This window comes from Mytilus galloprovincialis, chromosome 9, assembly GCF_965363235.1.
Source record: "Mytilus galloprovincialis chromosome 9, xbMytGall1.hap1.1, whole genome shotgun sequence".
Classification (NCBI taxonomy): domain Eukaryota; kingdom Metazoa; phylum Mollusca; class Bivalvia; order Mytilida; family Mytilidae; genus Mytilus; species Mytilus galloprovincialis.
The window spans coordinates 39,381,418-39,401,134 of NC_134846.1; the positions used below are offsets into that span (position 1 = coordinate 39,381,418).

General features: G+C 30.0%; 1 protein-coding gene across 2 annotated transcripts in view; it reads left to right on the top strand.

Moving 5' to 3' along the window:
• The first annotated feature begins 5,995 nt into the window (after window positions 1–5,995).
• Window positions 5,996–19,717, top strand: part of LOC143044981 (galactoside alpha-(1,2)-fucosyltransferase 1-like) — a 31,716-nt gene continuing 17,994 nt past the window's right edge. The window contains exon 1 of one of the 2 annotated variants that reach the window (XM_076217261.1): window positions 5,996–6,136. The gene's annotated coding sequence lies outside the window, so the exon portion shown is untranslated. Of the gene's footprint in view, window positions 6,137–12,120; window positions 12,174–19,717 lie in introns of those variants that run through there. The other variant, XM_076217263.1, reaches the window with a different exon arrangement.

The following is a 19,717-nucleotide window of genomic DNA, read 5'->3' on the forward strand; positions in this document are numbered from 1 at the left end:
CATCTAGAGACAAGTCTTTTAATCAGAATTGAGATATAGTGAGAATTAAAATACTTAAACTTTTATTTTTGTGGAATAAGAATGCAGTTATTGATTTATTTTGATGCATATTATTAACCGTCATATGATTTCAGTACTTTTTGTACATCATGATTGGCTGTTCTTCATAGAATAATCTAACTTTCAGGAAAAAGATATAAAATTTTTGTACACGTTGCCTAAAATACAAATATTTCTTCATTTTACTGAAAATTATTGACCGCCATTGGATTTTTGTACTTTTTATATTTAAGAATAGTTTTTTTCTCATAAATTAAATGAATATCAGAAAAATCATACTAAAATTTTGTTCGCATTGTTAAAAATAACCAAAATTCTTCTTCTTTTTATCAAAAATGATACTATTTTATTTGAAATCAATTATTTTTACCATCTTGAGACAAGTCTTCTAATCAGAATTCAGATATAATGAGAATTAAAATACTTAAATTTTTATTTTTTGTGGAATAAGAATGAAGTTATTGATTTATTTTGATGCAAATTATTAACTGTCATATGATTTCAGTACTTTTTGTACATAATGATTGGATGTTCTTCATAAAATAATTTAACTTCAGGAAAAAGATATTAAATTTTTGTACGCGTTGCCTAAAATGCAAATATTTCTTCATTTTACTGAAAATTATTGACCGCCATTGGATTTTTGTACTTTTTATAGTTTAGAATAGTTTTTTTTTCATAAAATTAAAAGAATGGCAGAGAAATCATACTAAAATTTTATTCGCATTGTTAAAAATAACCAAAATTATTCTTCTTTTTATCAAAAATGATACTATTTCATTTGAAATCAGTTATTTTTACCATCTAGAGACAAGTCTTTTAATCAGAATTGAGATATAGTGAGAATTAAAATACTTAAACTTTTATTTTTGTGGAATAAGAATGCAGTTATTGATTTATTTTGATGCATATTATTAACCGTCATATGATTTCAGTACTTTTTGTACATCATGATTGGCTGTTCTTCATAGAATAATCTAACTTTCAGGAAAAAGATATAAAATTTTTGTACACGTTGCCTAAAATACAAATATTTCTTCATTTTACTGAAAATTATTGACCGCCATTGGATTTTTGTACTTTTTATATTTAAGAATAGTTTTTTTTCATAAATTAAAAGAATATCAGAAAAATCATACTAAATTTTTGTTCGCATTGTTTAAAATAATCAAAATTATTCTTCTTTTTATCAAAAATGATACTATTTTATTTGAAATCAGTTTTTTTACCAACTTGAGACAAGTCTTCTAATCAGAATTCAGATATAATGAGAATTGAAATACTTACACTTTTATGTTTGTGGAATAAGAATGTAGTTATTGATTTATTTTGATACAAATAATAACCGTCACATGATTTCAGTTCTTTTTGTACATCATGATTGGCTGTTCTTCATAAAATATGCTTACTTTAAGGAAAAAGATATTACATTTTTGTACGCGTTGCCTAAAATGCAAATATTTTTTTCAGTTTACTGAAAATTATTGACCGCCATTGGAATTTTGTACTTTTTATAGCTTAGAATAGTTTTTTTTTCATAAAATTGAAATAATATCAGAAAAATCCTACTTAAATTTTGTTCGCATTGTTTAAAATAATCAAAATTATTCTTCTTTTTATCAAAAATGATACTATTTTATTTGAAATCAGTTATTTTTACCAACTTGAGACAAGTCTTCTAATCAGAATTCAGATATAATGAGAATTGCAATACTTACACTTTTATTTTTGTGGAATAAGAATGCAGTTATTGATTTATTTTGATACAAATTATTAACCGTCATATGATTTCAGTACTTTTTGTACATCAGGATTGGCTGTTCCTCATAAAACATGCTTACTTTAAGGAAAAAGATATTAAATTTTTGTACGCGTTGCCTAAAATGCAAATATTTCTTCATTTTACTGAAAATTATTGACCGCCATTGGATTTGGTAATTTTTATAGTTTGAAATAGTTTTTTTGTTCATAAAATTAAAAGAATGTCAGAGAAATCATACTAAAATTTTGTTCGCATTGTTTAGAATAACCAAAATTATTCTTCTTTTTATTAAAGATGATACTATTTTATTTGAAATCAGTTATTTTACCATCTTGAGACAAGTCTGCTAATTAGAATTGAGATGTAATGATGTACTTTTTATTGTTTAGGAGTAGTTATCTTTTTTATTAAAAAAAGACTATCAGTAAAATATAATGTAATGTTGTTTGCATTGTTTAAAATTATTTCTATTTCTTGTTAAAAAATACAGCAGTAATTTTTGTAATTTGTTTTTTTAAATGCTTCGATTGTGACGAGAATATAGAAAAAAGAAAAAAGTAAAAACACAAAAATACTGAACTCCGAGGAAAATTCAAAAAGGAAAATCAAAAATCAAAAGGCAAAATCAAAAGTCTGTCAAAAAAACTGTCATATTCCTGACTTGGTACAGGCATTTTCTAATGTAGAAAATGGTGGATTGAACCTGGTTTTATAGCTAGCTAAACCTCTCACTTGTATGACAGTCGCATCAAATTCCATTACATTGTCAACGATGCATGAACAAAACAAATATACTCAAAGAGTAAAAATGTCAAAAATAGGGGTACAACAGTCAATATTATGTTATCATCTTAATATCACTACATAAACAACAAATGTAACAAAGTAGCACAAAAAGGCATACATCAAATTTAACATTCTCATTTTGCTTTTCTTATACGGCTGAATTTATCTATGTAAAGTCTACCCATAAATGAAAGAAGGTTTGTAAAATTGCGCGTTTGAAATTCGCACAGGTAGACATAAAAATAATTTTGTCGTATGACGGCATACATAAATGCAGACTCACGTAAAGTAGATATAACAAAAAACAGACTTACAGTAAAAATTATAAATAAAATAATGGTGTGGTTCAAAGTAAGACGGGACACATAAGTACAGTTTCACGTCAAATACGGCTGAATTTATCTATGTAAAGTCTACCCATAAATGATAGACGGTTTTCATTACTGGTGTAAAATTGTGCGTTTGATATTCGCACAGGTAGACATAAAAATAATTTTGTCGTATGACGGAATACATAAATGCAGACTCACGTAAAGTAGATATAACAAAAACCAGATTTAACAGTAAAAGTAATAATAATAAATAAAATAATGGTGTGGTTCAAAGTATGACGGGATACATATAAGTACAGTTTCACGTCAAATGTATATCATAAAAAACAGACTAAACAGAAAAAGTAGTCTTATTGAATAAAATAGTTTAGTCATTCATAGTATGACTAGAAAGTAGAAAGTCCGTGATCATGATAAGTTTTTTTAAAGAATTTTATGATGATAAGGATACAAAAATTTAAAATATTGAAAAAAAATAGACTGCATTTTTCAATAACTGATTTTTTCATTTTGATTTTCGCGAGAATGTTTGGAAAATAATAAAATAAATACCGCGATGTAGACACCGTTTTAGAACTCGCCGGTTTTGAAAATATATAACCTAAATAAAACGAAAAAGACCATTCTTTAATGATGATATTTTAATTTAGGTTTTATCTGTACATTTCTTTTCATTTCAATTCATAAAACTTTGCTAAATAATTAATAAACAAAATGTATAATTGAACGTTCGATATTCAAGAGTCGCCATTTTAATTAGATTAAACGAAACTAAGATTCCGTAATTTGTATTAGTTTATCATGTGACGTATTAAAGTTCAATCCGTCATCAAGGTCGATCGGTACTATCCGTCCGATCAGTCCGATCAGTCAATTACTTTTACTATAAGTCTGACGGATTGCTGACGTGAGTTTGACGCGAACTTGACTGATCGGTGACTGATCGATGACCGCTGACTGATCGCTGAAATAGTAACGCCTAAGGTTGCAAGTACTGTATCCACTGCATCTGCATATTTGGCCAAACGTTTATCAACTAATGTTTTGTCTTTCTGAACTACCTGCATGTGCAGCGTTTTCAACATAGTCAAGTATTGTCGTTAATCAATTAATTAATTAAACTAATTAAGATGTCCTCTACCAGTTGTTAACAGAGAAAACTGTTCGACTCGAGAAGTATACATTCCAGTTAGGAATAACGCCAGTGTCTATACGTGAGCACTCTTTGTCAAACTTCTGTTCTGTTCTGCAAGAAATGTAGTTACGATTTCGTTTCTTTACTCACAAATGGTTTTATGTTTGGCTTTTCATCTAAGCCACATATTTTGCCGACCTGCTGGACTATAAACAGCATCTTCAAATCTTTTATGGAAACTCAGTTAGAAACACAATTGTTATAGGAATTATGGTATAGACAGTGCAATATGTATATGTGGATTTGCTTCTGGAATGTTGCTACGGAGCACCTGAGTTCACCCCAGTTTTTGGTTGGGTTCGTATTGCTTAGTCTTTATTTTTTCTATGCTGTGTCTTGTGTACTACTATTTTTCAGTTTGTCTTTTTCTTTTATAGCTATGGCGTTGTCAGTTTATTATCGATCTATGGGTTTAAATGTCCCTCTGGTATCTTTTGCCCCTATTTTGAAATTTAATTTACTATGAAAATATTAAACCAAACATCCTAACATTGAAGATTTCTATAGGGAAACCATCGATATTATTTCGTAATATAATTTTATTCAGCTAGATTAAAATACAAAAAAAAATCACACTTATACTTTGTCAGTGAAAGGACTTCCGTTACAAAGCTGAATGTGTAGTTAGAGGATACTACTTATCACATCTGTTTTTGTTAGGCAAAATTGTATGGAGCCTGTTTCGTAAAAAATCGATCGAACATTTTATGTACAACTTGATACCAACGGACAGGTTACCTGTGTACCTACTAGATTAACGGACTTTTCTCACATGTAACTTAATGCAAGCGCAATGAACGTACTGAGTCCTCATTATCCAGATGGAGCACTTTGTTTTATTGTTCTCTATTAATCGATTATTTGAATCTCAACAATACCATAGATTTTATATATTATGTATAGCACTCGAGTGTCCAACACGATGTGCAAACAAGTATGTAAACTATATATGTGTACAAATTGACGTGTCATAATTTTTTTCATAATGATACACAAAAGTCAATAAGTTTGTAATATTTTATTTGTTGATAAACATCGATACGTTTAATTTTCGTGGCGACTTTTTTTGTATCATAATTAAATGAAATAATTATATGAAATACTTGGAACATAAAAAAGAAGATGTGGTATGATTGCCAATGAGACAACTCTCCACAAGAGACCAAAATGACACAGAAATTAACAATAATAGATCATCGTACGGCCCTCAACAATGAGCAAAGCCAATATCGTATAGTCAGCAAGTTCATTTTTATGAACAGAGAAGTTGTAATTGAAAGAGATGTCGAAGATAGAAACGGGTAAATGTTCCTCCGATTCCAATAAAAAAAAAGGGAGAAATGATAATGAACAATTTTTTGAAAAATACCAAACACCCCCTATGTCCTTTGTGGTGGATTGCATATACATTTTGACCTGTAGCAAGGCAAACATCGATTCTTTTCAACACTACGTTCCCTGTCAGAATAACTAAAATTACCAATGATTAAAAAAAGGAAATATGAATTAAAACAATTACAAATCTTGATAATAACGTTGAACATTCATCAATATTATTGGTTTAAAACAGTATGTTTTTATTTTATTTTATGTTTTTGATATTTATTTTTTTGTTATTTCTATTGCACAGGAAACATTTGCTCCATCAATTTGAAATATAAATCAAAAATCAATTCTCGGCAGACAATTCAACTAATCGAATAGAATCATTTATAATTTATTGTATAAAATCTACCCAATATATTGTATGATAGCTGTTTCCGTCTGTTAAAGGGCATAATGTAGATCATCGTCAATTTTTAAAACGTATAAAAAAAACTTGTATCCTGATGTCGTGACCACATGGTAAGTGATACAGTTTAAAATATATATCTCGTTATGATAACAGATGAAATTTGAAACTTGTTGATATTGATTTGCAATCATTTCCAATTATGGTAATTTTTCTCATAGGAATAGCATATTGCTCTATTAATAAATAATAAACATTGGCTGTAAAAGGTAAGTCATTTACGTACAACTTTTATAAATCAAAGATATTACATACATAACTGGTAGAATTTTGGATATTAAAGAATGACAAAACTATCTTTAAAATGTTGAGACACCATGTGTAAATAAATGGACAATAATATACGTCTAATACAAAAATGATATATGCGAAGGAATTAAGGTCCTGAATTTTGTTTGAAAGATAAAGGCTTTACACCATGATGTATAACTATTCAAATGTACCTGTTTTTGAAACTTTTCAGTGGTAGGTAAATTTTTTAAAAGAGGATAGGGAAGATAGACACCAGATATTACCAATCAGTTCTGGATAGACCTTATCAATATTTTACTCTTTTCAAATTGTTCGCCTTAAATCAAGTGACAATCAATACATACACAACTAAGACCAGAAAGGGGACTTCCAATACCTGCCTCTCTTTGGAATATTTCCAGACAACAATTATAGGTTGTTCCTTTCAAGATGTCTCCGTACCTCGATCAAATCCGCCTCTGTTTTCAATGTAAAGACATCTTATACTGTAATCGACCATAAACCAATTTGCAAATTACTATAAATATGTATCTGTAAACAAAAAGTTACTAACTGCTAAAAAATTATAACATATGGTTCAAATAAGTGATAAATAAATTCATTTATTGTAATGTTATGGCAGTAAAGATTTGAATTTATTAATCACATCTTTATATGAGGGGCGGTAGGAGGGGGTGAACACAATACAAATCCCAAAAAATCAATCATAAATTTCCGAGTCGCCCGATAAGGGTAAATCCCAAATTCCCGCGAAAAAAAAGTCAAATCATAAACAAATATAAATCCCTAGTCCCGACGACCAGAAACGGGTCGTTCTGTCCCCCTCTTATATATATATTAAATAGATCATCACATTATGTGTTTCTTACCTAGTGTAGGTTGTAAACTTCAAACTGCATCGGATAACTCCAATAACTTGAAAATTGAAGTAGTTCGACAATAAAAGGGTACAATTTCGTTTGATGAGCTATAATCTCAAAGACTACGGCGCTTCTACAAGGTAAAATGTCTTTAAACAAATATTTTGCACATAACTTGTAAAAGTGATTGTCAAACTGTATGTACATGAAATAAACCGGTTATTAAATGTTTACCTGCACGTATTTCAACTGTGTCAATGTATATTTCTTTGTCCTCACAGAAGTTTCCTGGAAAACTTTGTTATAAACAATACTATTATCTATGTTACTGTTGGAACAAATATGTCATACCTTTTATTCTGTCAGAAACAAATTTTTATCATACAGTATTATATCTTCCATTGGAAAAGATATTCTTCATGCAATTTGAAAATTTTCATTAATCTTTTTTCACCCAGCGTTTAACTGTAATCAGCATTGGGGGAGATGGCGAGTCCCCTTTTAATATAAAAAAGCATGTTCCTAAGAATTTATATGATTTTTTTGTCATAGATTCTTCTAAAAATGTTTTGCCTAGCTCTTCTCAGCTCTATATATTCAGTTCTCGTGAATAACTCTCTCCTTTCAAAAATCCGCACCTGACCAGGATCTTCAGAGCAGGGCTTTACTGTAGATTACAAAGTAAAAGTCTCAGTAAATTGCATATTTAACCAATATTTCTGGGGTACATTTGTAATCATGATCTGGATTATCAATTTCTTATTTAGATCGTGTACAGCCTCTGGGTAAAGTTAAACATAAACAAGATGTGGTCGAGTGATTACACATCACAATATTGTAAATATGTTTGAAAAATAAATGAACATGTGTTCGTAAATTAAATGTGTACAAATTTAATAACACAAAAAGTACATTATTTGTTTTATATTTTACAAAGTATTTATATTTGAGATTAAAAACAAGATCAATGAAAGTAATAATTCATACATTAAACTGTGTTTTCATTTTTATTTATATATGATCCTTATTCTATACATTGTCTACATTTATTTATTTTTTTGGAAATCTAATTTACAAAGGTTCGGATAAACACTTAAGAGACAAAACGTCGTAAAATCGGAATTCGAGAAATTCAAATTTTAGCATTTCGATTTAAAGGAGTGAAATAGTTAATCAAATGACAGTTATAGAAATATGAACAATAATTGTTTAAATTCTAATGCTGGTATTACGATTATTTAGTTCTTGATCCTCATTTACTTATACATAAAATGACGAAATATAAGAATATGGATAAATTAGAATCACCTCTGAATGTACAATATCAACTTCCAAGCAAGGATCGAAGCTCATAAACTCGGCAATCAGGACTTTGGGATAGTTAAGAGAGCAGAAGACCTTGCTTTGGAAGTTGGTAAAACATTTCTATTAAACCTGTCATGCCCCTCCTTTTTCTAAAGATTATGGGAATTACCATAAAACGTATAAATATGTGGTGTTACCAAAGGCCTAAGGGAGATACCATTTGATTTTTAGGGGGGGGGGGGGGCTAGGATGAATAAAGTTGTCTTGCATGTTTTTAGTTATAATCTCTATCCTGCCTTTTTATTTTTCACTCTATTCGGTCCTGCCTTTTTTATCAGTTAATCCTGACTTTTACATAAATTGTCATCCTGCCTTTTTTTTTTGGCTTCCCCCCCATAAAAATCAAATGGTAGCTCCCTAATTAATGGTCCGATCACAAACGGAAGCCCAAAGGCAAAACACGTGAAATCGAAAACACGAAAAACGCAAAATTGGCTGCATTCGGCTTCCATATGACTGTTATTATAAATTGTTTCAAATGTTTATTTTATTTTTTTCGTATCTGTTTCTATTTGTTTCAATTGCAATCAAGTTTAAAAGTATACAGACCTAAGATTTACGTCATCCTTGAAGATGTGATAGTCGTAACCATAGTTGATTCTGCGAAAGTAATACTTCCGCTACAAATATTGTATATTGTTGTGTAAAATGTGTTTAAATACTGATATAACGTACAATATAAGGAATCAAAAATAAGATACTGAATATATGTGCACTATTAAAAGTATTTTTTTGAAAGCATATAAGAGGACATTAAGCATTTGAGTTAAGCTACTATAAAAGACCTTGTATGACAATAAACAGTCGTGAACGAGAATTATGTTACTACTTTTAAATAAAACACGTGGGGCCTCGGTGTAGCTTTTAGTAAATAATAACTAAACTTCTGAATACGGTTTTGTAACTTTTATTTCAGACTAACGAAGTTCAATACTATATGGCAATGTAAATAAAGCCCTGTAAAATATAAATGTACTTATAAGATACAGATAGATAAATCTGTTTATTAAGTAATAATAATTAAAACTAATGTTCGTAATTCATTATCATACAAACTTATTTAGCTGCATACACATGTATCTGATCACAAAAATATATAATGTGGATACCATAGCAATTACTTGTCTCAATTACAGTTATACTAATTCGACTTTAAATTATTATAGTACATGTTCTCATAATATGCTGTCTCATACCAAAGTCTATTGAGCAATACTTGTGTTGATAATATAAACGACAAAAAAACGTAAGCTGCATGCTTGTTAAATCAAAAAGCAACTAATCACAAAAAGTAACAATAAAAGCAAAGCAAATATTAAAAACTAAAGCTAAGCGAAACAAGAATACAAATACACTTAGCTTACCTCACATATCGTGCAAGTGGCACATTTCCATATAAACCATATTACACACTACATCTTTAATACAGTAAGGTTTAAATATACCTGTATAACAAAAATATTTTATTATAAATCTTTGTTAAGCAATGTTTATTGTTTATAGTAAAAATCAATATCAACCTAGATATCTATTTTTAGTTCTTATATCGATTTACTTTAATTCGATTTACCTTTAATCATTACAACATTCTTTCGGTCCACTCGACACTCGCAATCATTCAATTTATATGTAAACTTTATCTTCAAATCATTATACCAGATTTAATAGATTATTGAAGCATTAATTTATATGATCGTAAAATTCGACTCTTCTTATGTTTTAATATACATTTACGATATGTTTTGTTATGAAATTTACATCTCGTTCTCGACATTCAATCTCAATATGCATACGTGTAAAATATGAACTATTAGACAGTTATTGCATAATTAATAAAGAAAGATATAGGACTGACCTTATTTATGAAACTCCAAATCACATAATTGTTATTGTAAAGATTGTTATTTGCAGACAGGTAAAATATGTGTTGACCACAGGATGTCTTCCCATAAGATATAGAACAAAAGAATTAAACCGCCAAAAGTACTGACCAATAGAAGAAATGTCCGAAAGCGCTCAAATCAACCGTGAAAATAAAGTAATAACTACAGTGAAATCAGACTTACCAAAGCATAAGAATAGAATTCGTCCGTCAATAGTCCATGTCAATAAGTTAAAATAGAATAACACATAATACTAATCCTTAATTACAGAATGAAATTAATAAGCTAACGATATAACTTTATTCAAATATGTACTAATATCAATTACTAAGAATATAAAAATATACAAAATACATAAAATAACAGGCTATCACATAGCAGTTGTCTAAATAGTTCATCTACAGTATCACTAGCCTGTCAACACTGAGGTTTTGAGTGCACACGTGGTTAGTGCCTTTGACTCCGACCTTAAGAATGTTCGCTACTTTGTTTCAGAATAACAAGCTTTTCAAAAGACCGTAATAAATTGATAGCATATACATAAAGAAACTAAAAAAGTAGATAAAAATTAAGGTGCATCGTGTGCTTGCTTTGGAGATATGAGTCATTGATAATTTGGCGGGAAATGATTCTCTCTAGACTTTTCATACATTTTTATTTCAAAAACTATGAAGATTTTGAAATGTGGCTTTTAAAACTATATGTAATAATTTTATGAAAAGAAAAGTAGGGGTTAGTGGGAATTTTTTTTAAAGGCACTACATGGATAAAACAAGTGGATTCCGATTATCTGGCAAAAATTAAAAACAAGAGAAGCGAACATTCTTAACTAACTAGAGTTGTCATAGTTTTCCTGACGAGATCGGTGGTTATCTTTTCGCCACGATATAACCATTAGTGCTGAAATTACTTTAAACGCCAATAAGCAATCAATAGAACAGTCAATCTAAATGTGCTATCTTCGTAAATCTATTTAATAAATTATCAAAGAAGAATCTACATATAGGGTAATGACAATATCATTCATCAATGAAATAAACCATATAAGGTATAAAATGTCAATAAAAAATCAACCAATAATACTAAGTTATACATTTCTTAATATTTAATAGATTTTTGCAAAATTTCGATATGAGAAAAGATAATGAATTCCTTGTGGAAAATCTAAATTCCCCAGTCAAAGAAAGGCACACAATTCAACAACAACAAAACAAAGAGAAAAAAAACCCCAAACAAACAGTCCGCAAAACATACACTGAAAAAGATTAATCAGCACACACAACTTAAAAACGGGGGTTGAACTCATGTGTTCCGGAAAGGTTACCATTTGCTCCAGTCTACTCCCCGGAATATACATGCCATGTTTGTCGAAAGGCCTCAATGATAAATAAATTTATCATTATTAATAGGACATTTTGATAAACGGAAGATTTTTTTCTAAGTGCAAACTTAAAGGTATAATAATTGACCTAAGCGAAAAATGTTTTGCTTACGTAACATTTTCCAAGTCCAAACGTAAAGACATAATAATTGACCTAAGTTAAAACTGCATTTGCTTAAGTAACATGCAGGCTCCTTAACATTATAATTTTAACGTAAAACAAAGAATATATCATAATGACACTCACGAAAATACTCATGGATTTAATTAACACATTTTTATACCTTTATCACAGTTTTTCTATATACATGTAGTAAAACACTGAATAATTTGACTGAATTTACAGTTTGCAAAACACTCGAGAATATAAATACTTATGGATTTAATTAACACATCTACAACGATCCTTTATCGATGTTCCATTGTATAACATGTGATTTGATATATCGATTACTTCCTCTAATTTTTACATGTTACATATAGTTTATCAATATGACAACTTAAGGTAAGATAGTATTATCTGTACATTTTGAATTTTATTTTGCGTTCTATATCAATTCCATTCAACCGCATAGTAAGTTACGCATATTGAGGTATACAAGTAGTGCTAAGGAGTAAAACACGGTAATGGGTAAATTACAAATAGTTGCATACTATAGTACTAAGTTCATTAGTTCATTGATAAGAGTAGAGACATAAGACTTGAGTATATTTAAAATTATAATTCAAGTATTAACATACTGTTTACCGAAATTACATCAAAATCTCAGTAAATTCAACAGAAAGAGAAACAAATAACGAAAAAATCTTAGCTTTAAAAGTTGAAAGTTCGTACATCAGACCTAAAACGAAAATTGAGTTCAGTGATATAAAAACTGTCATACAGTTGTAAAAATCATTACTCTATATTTTTTAGCAAATTTAAACTTTTTGCTGACCATTTGCTTAATTTTTTTAATATAATTTAGGTATCCTGTTCCTACTGTCAGTTCTTCATAGTTGAAAAATCAATTATAGGGTAAATAAACATGCCGTCTTTTTATTTTGCTATTCACGGTAAGAAAAAAAGCTACATTTTGTACAATGTCCTGACAACATCACAACGATTACAGGAAAGGTTTTCTAAAAAAAAAAGGATTCTTATGGGCTTATATTCATTTGATTGGAATGTAATGTGCCATTTTAAACCTACTCATTGTAAAGTGCTGTTTAGCATTTACTCGTATTTTTGTTGTACGCTATACAATGTTCTGTTTTTGTACGGACGTACGTGAATGGCGTACTTCGGTACTGGCATGAAAATACAGATTTTTTGTGTTATTAAAATTTGCTGTTACAAAATGATAGAAATTATTATAAATTAAGGAATGTATCTCCCTCATGCAAAGCTCTGATTCCTTTCACGGATTTGGCTACACTTTTTGGACCTTTTGGATTATAGCTCTTCATCTTTTATATAAGCTTTGGATTTCAAATATTTTGGCCACGAGCATCACTGAAGAGACATGTATTGTCGAAATGCGCATCTGGTGCAAGAAAATTGGTACCGTTAATTTTATTATAACTTTTAAGTTTCGAGATCACGAAAGTTAGAGCAAACCCATTTCAAATGTAGCTTTCATCACGGACAAAAGGTTGCTATGTTGATACAGCTGCTTGTGACCTGTTCTTCCACGAGGATACAACCTAATTAGAGGCCAATTAAACCATCATTACGTATACACTTTTTTTCTTGATCAGTCCTGTTGATATGTCTACTGAAATCCAGACATGCTGTGTACGTTGACCAGTCCTTATGATAGGTCTGCTCTAGATAAGTTACAAACAATCTTTACATTTGACAATTAACAAGCAATACATTTTGACTGTCCTGACTTTTTCCATGACCGTTCCTAATCAACAATATTCTTCAAAATAAAATAAAAAAAGTATTTTAACTTTAATTCATCAACATGTGAATGTATGCAGTCAAACAACTTTTCCATGTTTTTCTTTCTCTGTTGAACAATTTCCAGAACTTTGACATTTTGGTTAAGATGTTCGGTATTATATTTCCTATTAAAGAATTATAATATATATCTATTGGCTATGACGTGAAACGAAGGGGAATAGTTGCTGTCGAGAGGGACAATTAACATGCTGTTGTATAAATAACCAGCAAATAAGTGTGTATCTATAAAAAGAGATACATAAAGGACATTCAGACTCATATGTCGAAGACAAGTCGACATTGTCATTAAAAAAATGGATAATAGTACGTAAGCAAAGAACAGTCTACAAAAAAAAAACCATAATTGCTTACATCCACTTGATTTGAACTTTAGAGGATAGATGTATCATTGGCACATCTCCTTTATTATATATAGAAAACTAAAAACCGATGAGCAACATGAACATGATGAACCCTATCAAAAACCGGGGTTGATCTATGATGCTCCGTAAAAGTAAGCAGATTCTAATCTACATGCAAGTACAAATAGGTAGACAAGTCTCATTCGGTTGAAATTTAGCAAGACGTTGGATCCATATAAGTGGGACTACAACCGTTACTAAATAACTTGTCGCAGGTATAATTATGGATGCGCTCCAATTTTGTAGCCACAATCCCGTGACGTTTTCTTCGTATGTGCATGATTTTCGTGTTTGTTGTTTTGTACCTTATCTTCAGATTTTACTTTCTAGTCGTCAGCAACAAGACGGTTGCCACGAGTACAGCAAAAATGTGTTACATATCCAAAACACCTGAAGTCACCCCTATTTTGTAGTGTGTTAATTTTGCATTTGACTTATACTTTGTGTTGTGTTTGCGATTTTCTTTTAACCTTGTCTATCTTTGTCCAAAAAATCCCCAACTTTGAGTTCACTTTTAAAAATTGACATTTGATCTTGACAGTAGTTGGAAACGGAAATGGCCATGTATAGCCAATTTTCTATATAGATATAAGAAGATGTGGTATAAGTGCCAATGAGACAACTCTCCAACCAAGTCAAAATTTATAAAAAAAACTAAACTACTATAGGTCAAAGTACGGCCTTCAACACGGAGCCTTGGCTCACACCGAACAGCAAGCTATATATAAGGGCCCCAAAAATTACTTATGTAAAACCATTCAAACAGGAAAATATATAAAAAATGAGAAACGAGAAACATAATCATATGTATTCATGTTTAAGAGTGAGAGAAGACATTGACCAATCCATTATCGTATGAAGATTATGATATATCATTGGATTAAAGATGAGTAACACACCACGAATTTCACGACTCCCCAGTAGAACAGAATCTCGCTGCCCTTTCGAGAACATCAACTAAATAGGAAATCAAGGAATTATTCTTATGACAACATAAGAATGTGATCGCAGTCGAAATGCCTGATCAGTAGTACATCTGAAATTCACACCTATGTATTCGAAAAGCAACATGACATGGGTATGAATATATTTTCATTATAAAAAGACATAATAATAGATCGTTTATCATCTTTTTCATAATAATGATAAATAACACATTATGATTTTATTTAATAAAGACCATCAAAGAAATATAAAACGCGATGACATCTTGTTATCAAAGTTAACATATGTCGTTTATGAATAAAAAATATTGTAAAAGTACTTCCACTTCCAAATTGATTTATATTAACAATAATCTGCATGCTTAGACAATATATTTTTGTTCATCAAAAAGACTTATATCAATTATTTTATAATTATTCAAAATCACTTATCATAACGTGGAACCAGTACGTAAACAAAACAAAATATCTATGAATATTATATGTCTCCACAAAAGAGGCGTTGTTTGTGAAACAGCTGTATTTACAAAGTGCATCATATTCTAGATCTCTGAAAGTATTTCATTCACTTTATGGGATTGAACGAATAATACAATAAAAGCAATCGTTGGAAAGAAACATTAGCACTTTTGATTTACTTTTTTTTGTAAATATATAGAAATACCCCCCTTTCCTAAAAAAAAAAAGCTGAAACATGAAAAATACCAAACACTACGACACCCAACCTATTATACCTTTATAATTCCTAAACTGTAGGAAATCAGCCACAAATACCAAAAAATTGTTCAATTTAATTTGATTGTATGTTTTATCTTCGTAAGGTCGTATTCAGGAGTTTTGTGGAATATTTGAAAGTCTATATGATAATTATAGTTCAAAGTCAGTATGTCCTCATGCAAACGGAAAACGAAATATTGCGTAGATATAATGACGTGTATCTTTCACCCTAATTTCCACATGCAAGAGACGTTCAATTGGTTCATTGATATGTTTCTTAGTTTAGTGTGGTTTCCTTTTCGCTGATCGAACAAGTTTACATGATTGTTTACGGGCAAGCTGAAGTTCGCCTCCGGCTGCGGAATTTTCTCGCTGCGTTGAAGACCCCGTGGCCTTTGGTTGTTTTCTACTTTTTGGTCAGGTTCCGGAGTCTTTGACACAATCGCCGATACAATTTTTAATTCTACGGTGCAGTCCGGTGTATCCGCGCACCTAAGTGTTTTGACTTCACTTTATTAAACTCATAAAAAAATTAATCGGATAATATTCACTACAAAAGTCTAAAAGTCTGAAAAGACCAGTTTTTGTCTTGATTTGCATTAACTTTTACTCGACATTCTCCAAAAGTATGACTTGTGTCTTAATTTTTCTTGACAAATTCTCATTTATATCAAATGTGTATGCAAATTACTTGACATATTCTTGACATTCTGAATATGGTCTTAAAATTTCTTGACAAATTCTTGACATTTAAATACTGTCTTGAAATTTCTCAACATGTTCTCGACATTCTTATTTTTTCTCAGTATGGCTTGACATATTCTAAACATTTTGAATTGTGTCTTAAATTTACTTGACAGCTCTGAGTTTAAATCTAATGTTTAATATAATTTAAATTTGGATGTGTTGATATACAACATTTAAAATTGAGTTTTTAAATAATTACAAATTTTGATTCCTAAATCGTATAAATTAAATGATTAAAACCAATCATACTGTAAACATATTTTATTCTACATTCATAATATTAAATGTTTATATTGTAAAAAATTATTGTACCAAAATGTGGTTTATATATTAATAGCAAATTATGACGATATACAAATCATTCATTTAACAGAAGAAAAATTGTGTAATGTCATCTGTTGGAATATATATTAAGTATTACACATGGACAGGATGTTCCACATAAAATTAAGGTATTCCACACCCCCAGAGTACACGCAACTGTCAAATAGAAATTACTGCTTTACCTGTAATAAGCCATACAACTTATCAATTGACCGACCATGCCACTACAATTTAAAAAGTTTGTTCATAGACGAAAATTAATGAAAATGAAAATCATCATTTTGATGAAAAAAATGAATTGAAAATTGAATATTTCCCAAAGATTAAAAGAAAAGTATTATCTACCCCAGGAATGATAAAAAAAATGTATTTATAATGGGTGCATTTTCTACAGAAATCATTGGCCTTATGAAATGGATCCCAAACAGACATGCATAATATAGATCTTAACATTTTTTTCTTTTCCGGAAGGTCAGTTATAAAAAGTATTTATTTTTGTTAAAAATTTATAAAATTCAACACTCAAATTAGAATAAAAAATGTTTTTTAAGTTGTCCTAAAAAATGAACAAGGTTTTTGAATCAAGATGGGAACTAATTCTTCGACCTTCACGAAAGCCCATCCACTCTTATTTCAGCCACACAAACCCAAAAGATGAATTTTGGGGTCCAAAAGAGACGCATGGTCACATTTTAAAACTGCCTGATAGAAACCTATTTTAGTAAAGCAAATTTGACTGGCAGTTTTGAGAATGGCAAAAATCTAAATACTGTTTGTCAGCAACTTCAACTTATATTCCAAGTGAAAACAATTAATTAAACGTTTAATAAAAATTAATCAAATCAAACTACATGGGGAATTATTCAGGGTATTCCAACTAAGTTGCACCAAAAGGGTATCTTACTACACAAAATTAATCCTTGATTCTTCAAAGTTTAGTTTAGCCATAATAAGTATATAACAGCAAAAGAATGTCACAAACAGTGCAGAATAAGTCTGTTCACATTTTTAGGCGAAATTTATATTGTTGAGATAGTGTCAAGACATATTTAAGACTGTCAAGAATGTGTCGAGACATATTCAGACATTATTAAGAATGTCAAGAATGTGTCAAGACAGATCGAGACATTATTAAGAATGTCAAGAATATGTCAAGACAGATCGAGACAATTTAAGACAGTCAAGAATTGGTAGAGACTAATCCAGACTCTTATCAGATGATACAGGAAGTGTCGAGAAATTTTAAGACAATGTTCATACTGTCAAGACAATTGTCAAGAAAAATTAAGAACCTTATGAGACAAATTCATACAGTGTCAAGATCTTTTTAAAATTATTTGGACAAATCAAGAATGTCGAGTAAAAATTCATGCAAATTCAGACAAAAACTGGTCTTTTCAGACTTTTTGACTTTTGTAGTGATTGTGTGAACAAATTCATAACATACTTTTATTTCATAAAATCTTCTGTATGTATGGTTTCAATCTTAAGGTTTTGTGTAATTGGTGTTTAAAATTAGGGAAACCCCTGTTTTGAGAATTCTATCAATGTCCGGTGATTTCGTGCATGCCTTCTAAAAATAATAGCCCATTTTGAATAACGAAAAGATTTTATGCCACAAAATATTGTTGAATTTGAACCAAATAGACTGCCTAGGATGCAGATCAAAAAAAGAATTCAATCTGATAAATTTGATATCAATGAAACAAATGTTATTAGATGATGTATTTTCATTTAATGGAAATTGGCTAAATATTAGTGTTGTCAACGGTTAACCGGTTAACCGGTTAACCGTCGGAAGGACCGAATATCGAATACCAAAATCGCTAACCGGTTAACCGGACTTCTATAGAATTTCAATAGATTTGATAAAAATGTGTATTGAAATCATTAAATAATTATGTAATATTTAAAAATTATCGTCGTGGTGATTGACTTGACAGATCAATTGTCCAGTATATTGATTGCTATTGGTAAACCAAAAAATAAAAGTAATTAGAACTTAATCAACATGTCTATCAGCTCGGGGCAAGATCTTAAGTAACCATAATTAGTATACATGTTTTAAAACAGTAACTTTAAATGAGTAATCCGATTAAATTTCACGATTTACTTCATTATTTTATTTTTGATCTAATATTGCATAGACCTACCTCTGAACGTGCAAGGCTTTTTCATACTTTTAATTAAACGAAATGCCAACTCAAAAATTGTGAAATGCAAATCAACTTGAATGTAAAATACGTATACTTGATGGTACAATTCAGGTAACAGGCTTAATTTATTCAAATTGAAACACTCCACATTATTGTTTGAGACATCAAGATAAAATGAAAGAATCATCGGTTTCAGACATTTTCAGTTCGACGAGATCAAGAACGTTTTTTTTTATTTTCCAATCTGAAGTTATTACAATCGCCATAGTAGGTACGGTGTATTGGATTATAAAAAGTCAAACTTTGCCAGGAATCCTCACAAACAAGCCTTATAATGCAAAATGAGCAACTTCAATTCATCGTATTATAAAAACGTACATGTGTAGGGTACTATAGATAAGGTCTTCACACATCAACTTAAAGTACCGGTTAACCGGTTAATCGGTCGAACGATGATCCGAGTAACCGGTTAGGCAAAACTGTACCATTTGACAACACTACTAAATATAGTTAATCATTGGATTGCAGTTTTAAATTTACTCTTGAACTTATCAATTTTAATCTTTTCTGTACCTTCGGAATACTAAAATAATCAAAAGAACGTTTCTATTTGTGTAACATTGCTGATATGACGAAATCAGGTAATGCGCGACATCACCGGCCGCGCGGACACCGGGGACTCCACTGTATATTTATATCATTCTTTTATTTAACCCATATTTGCGAGAATTTGTTTAAAAAAATCAGTAGTGACTTCCAAGAGATGAATTTATATAGCTTAGTATGCTTATATTTACTATGTTGTCAAT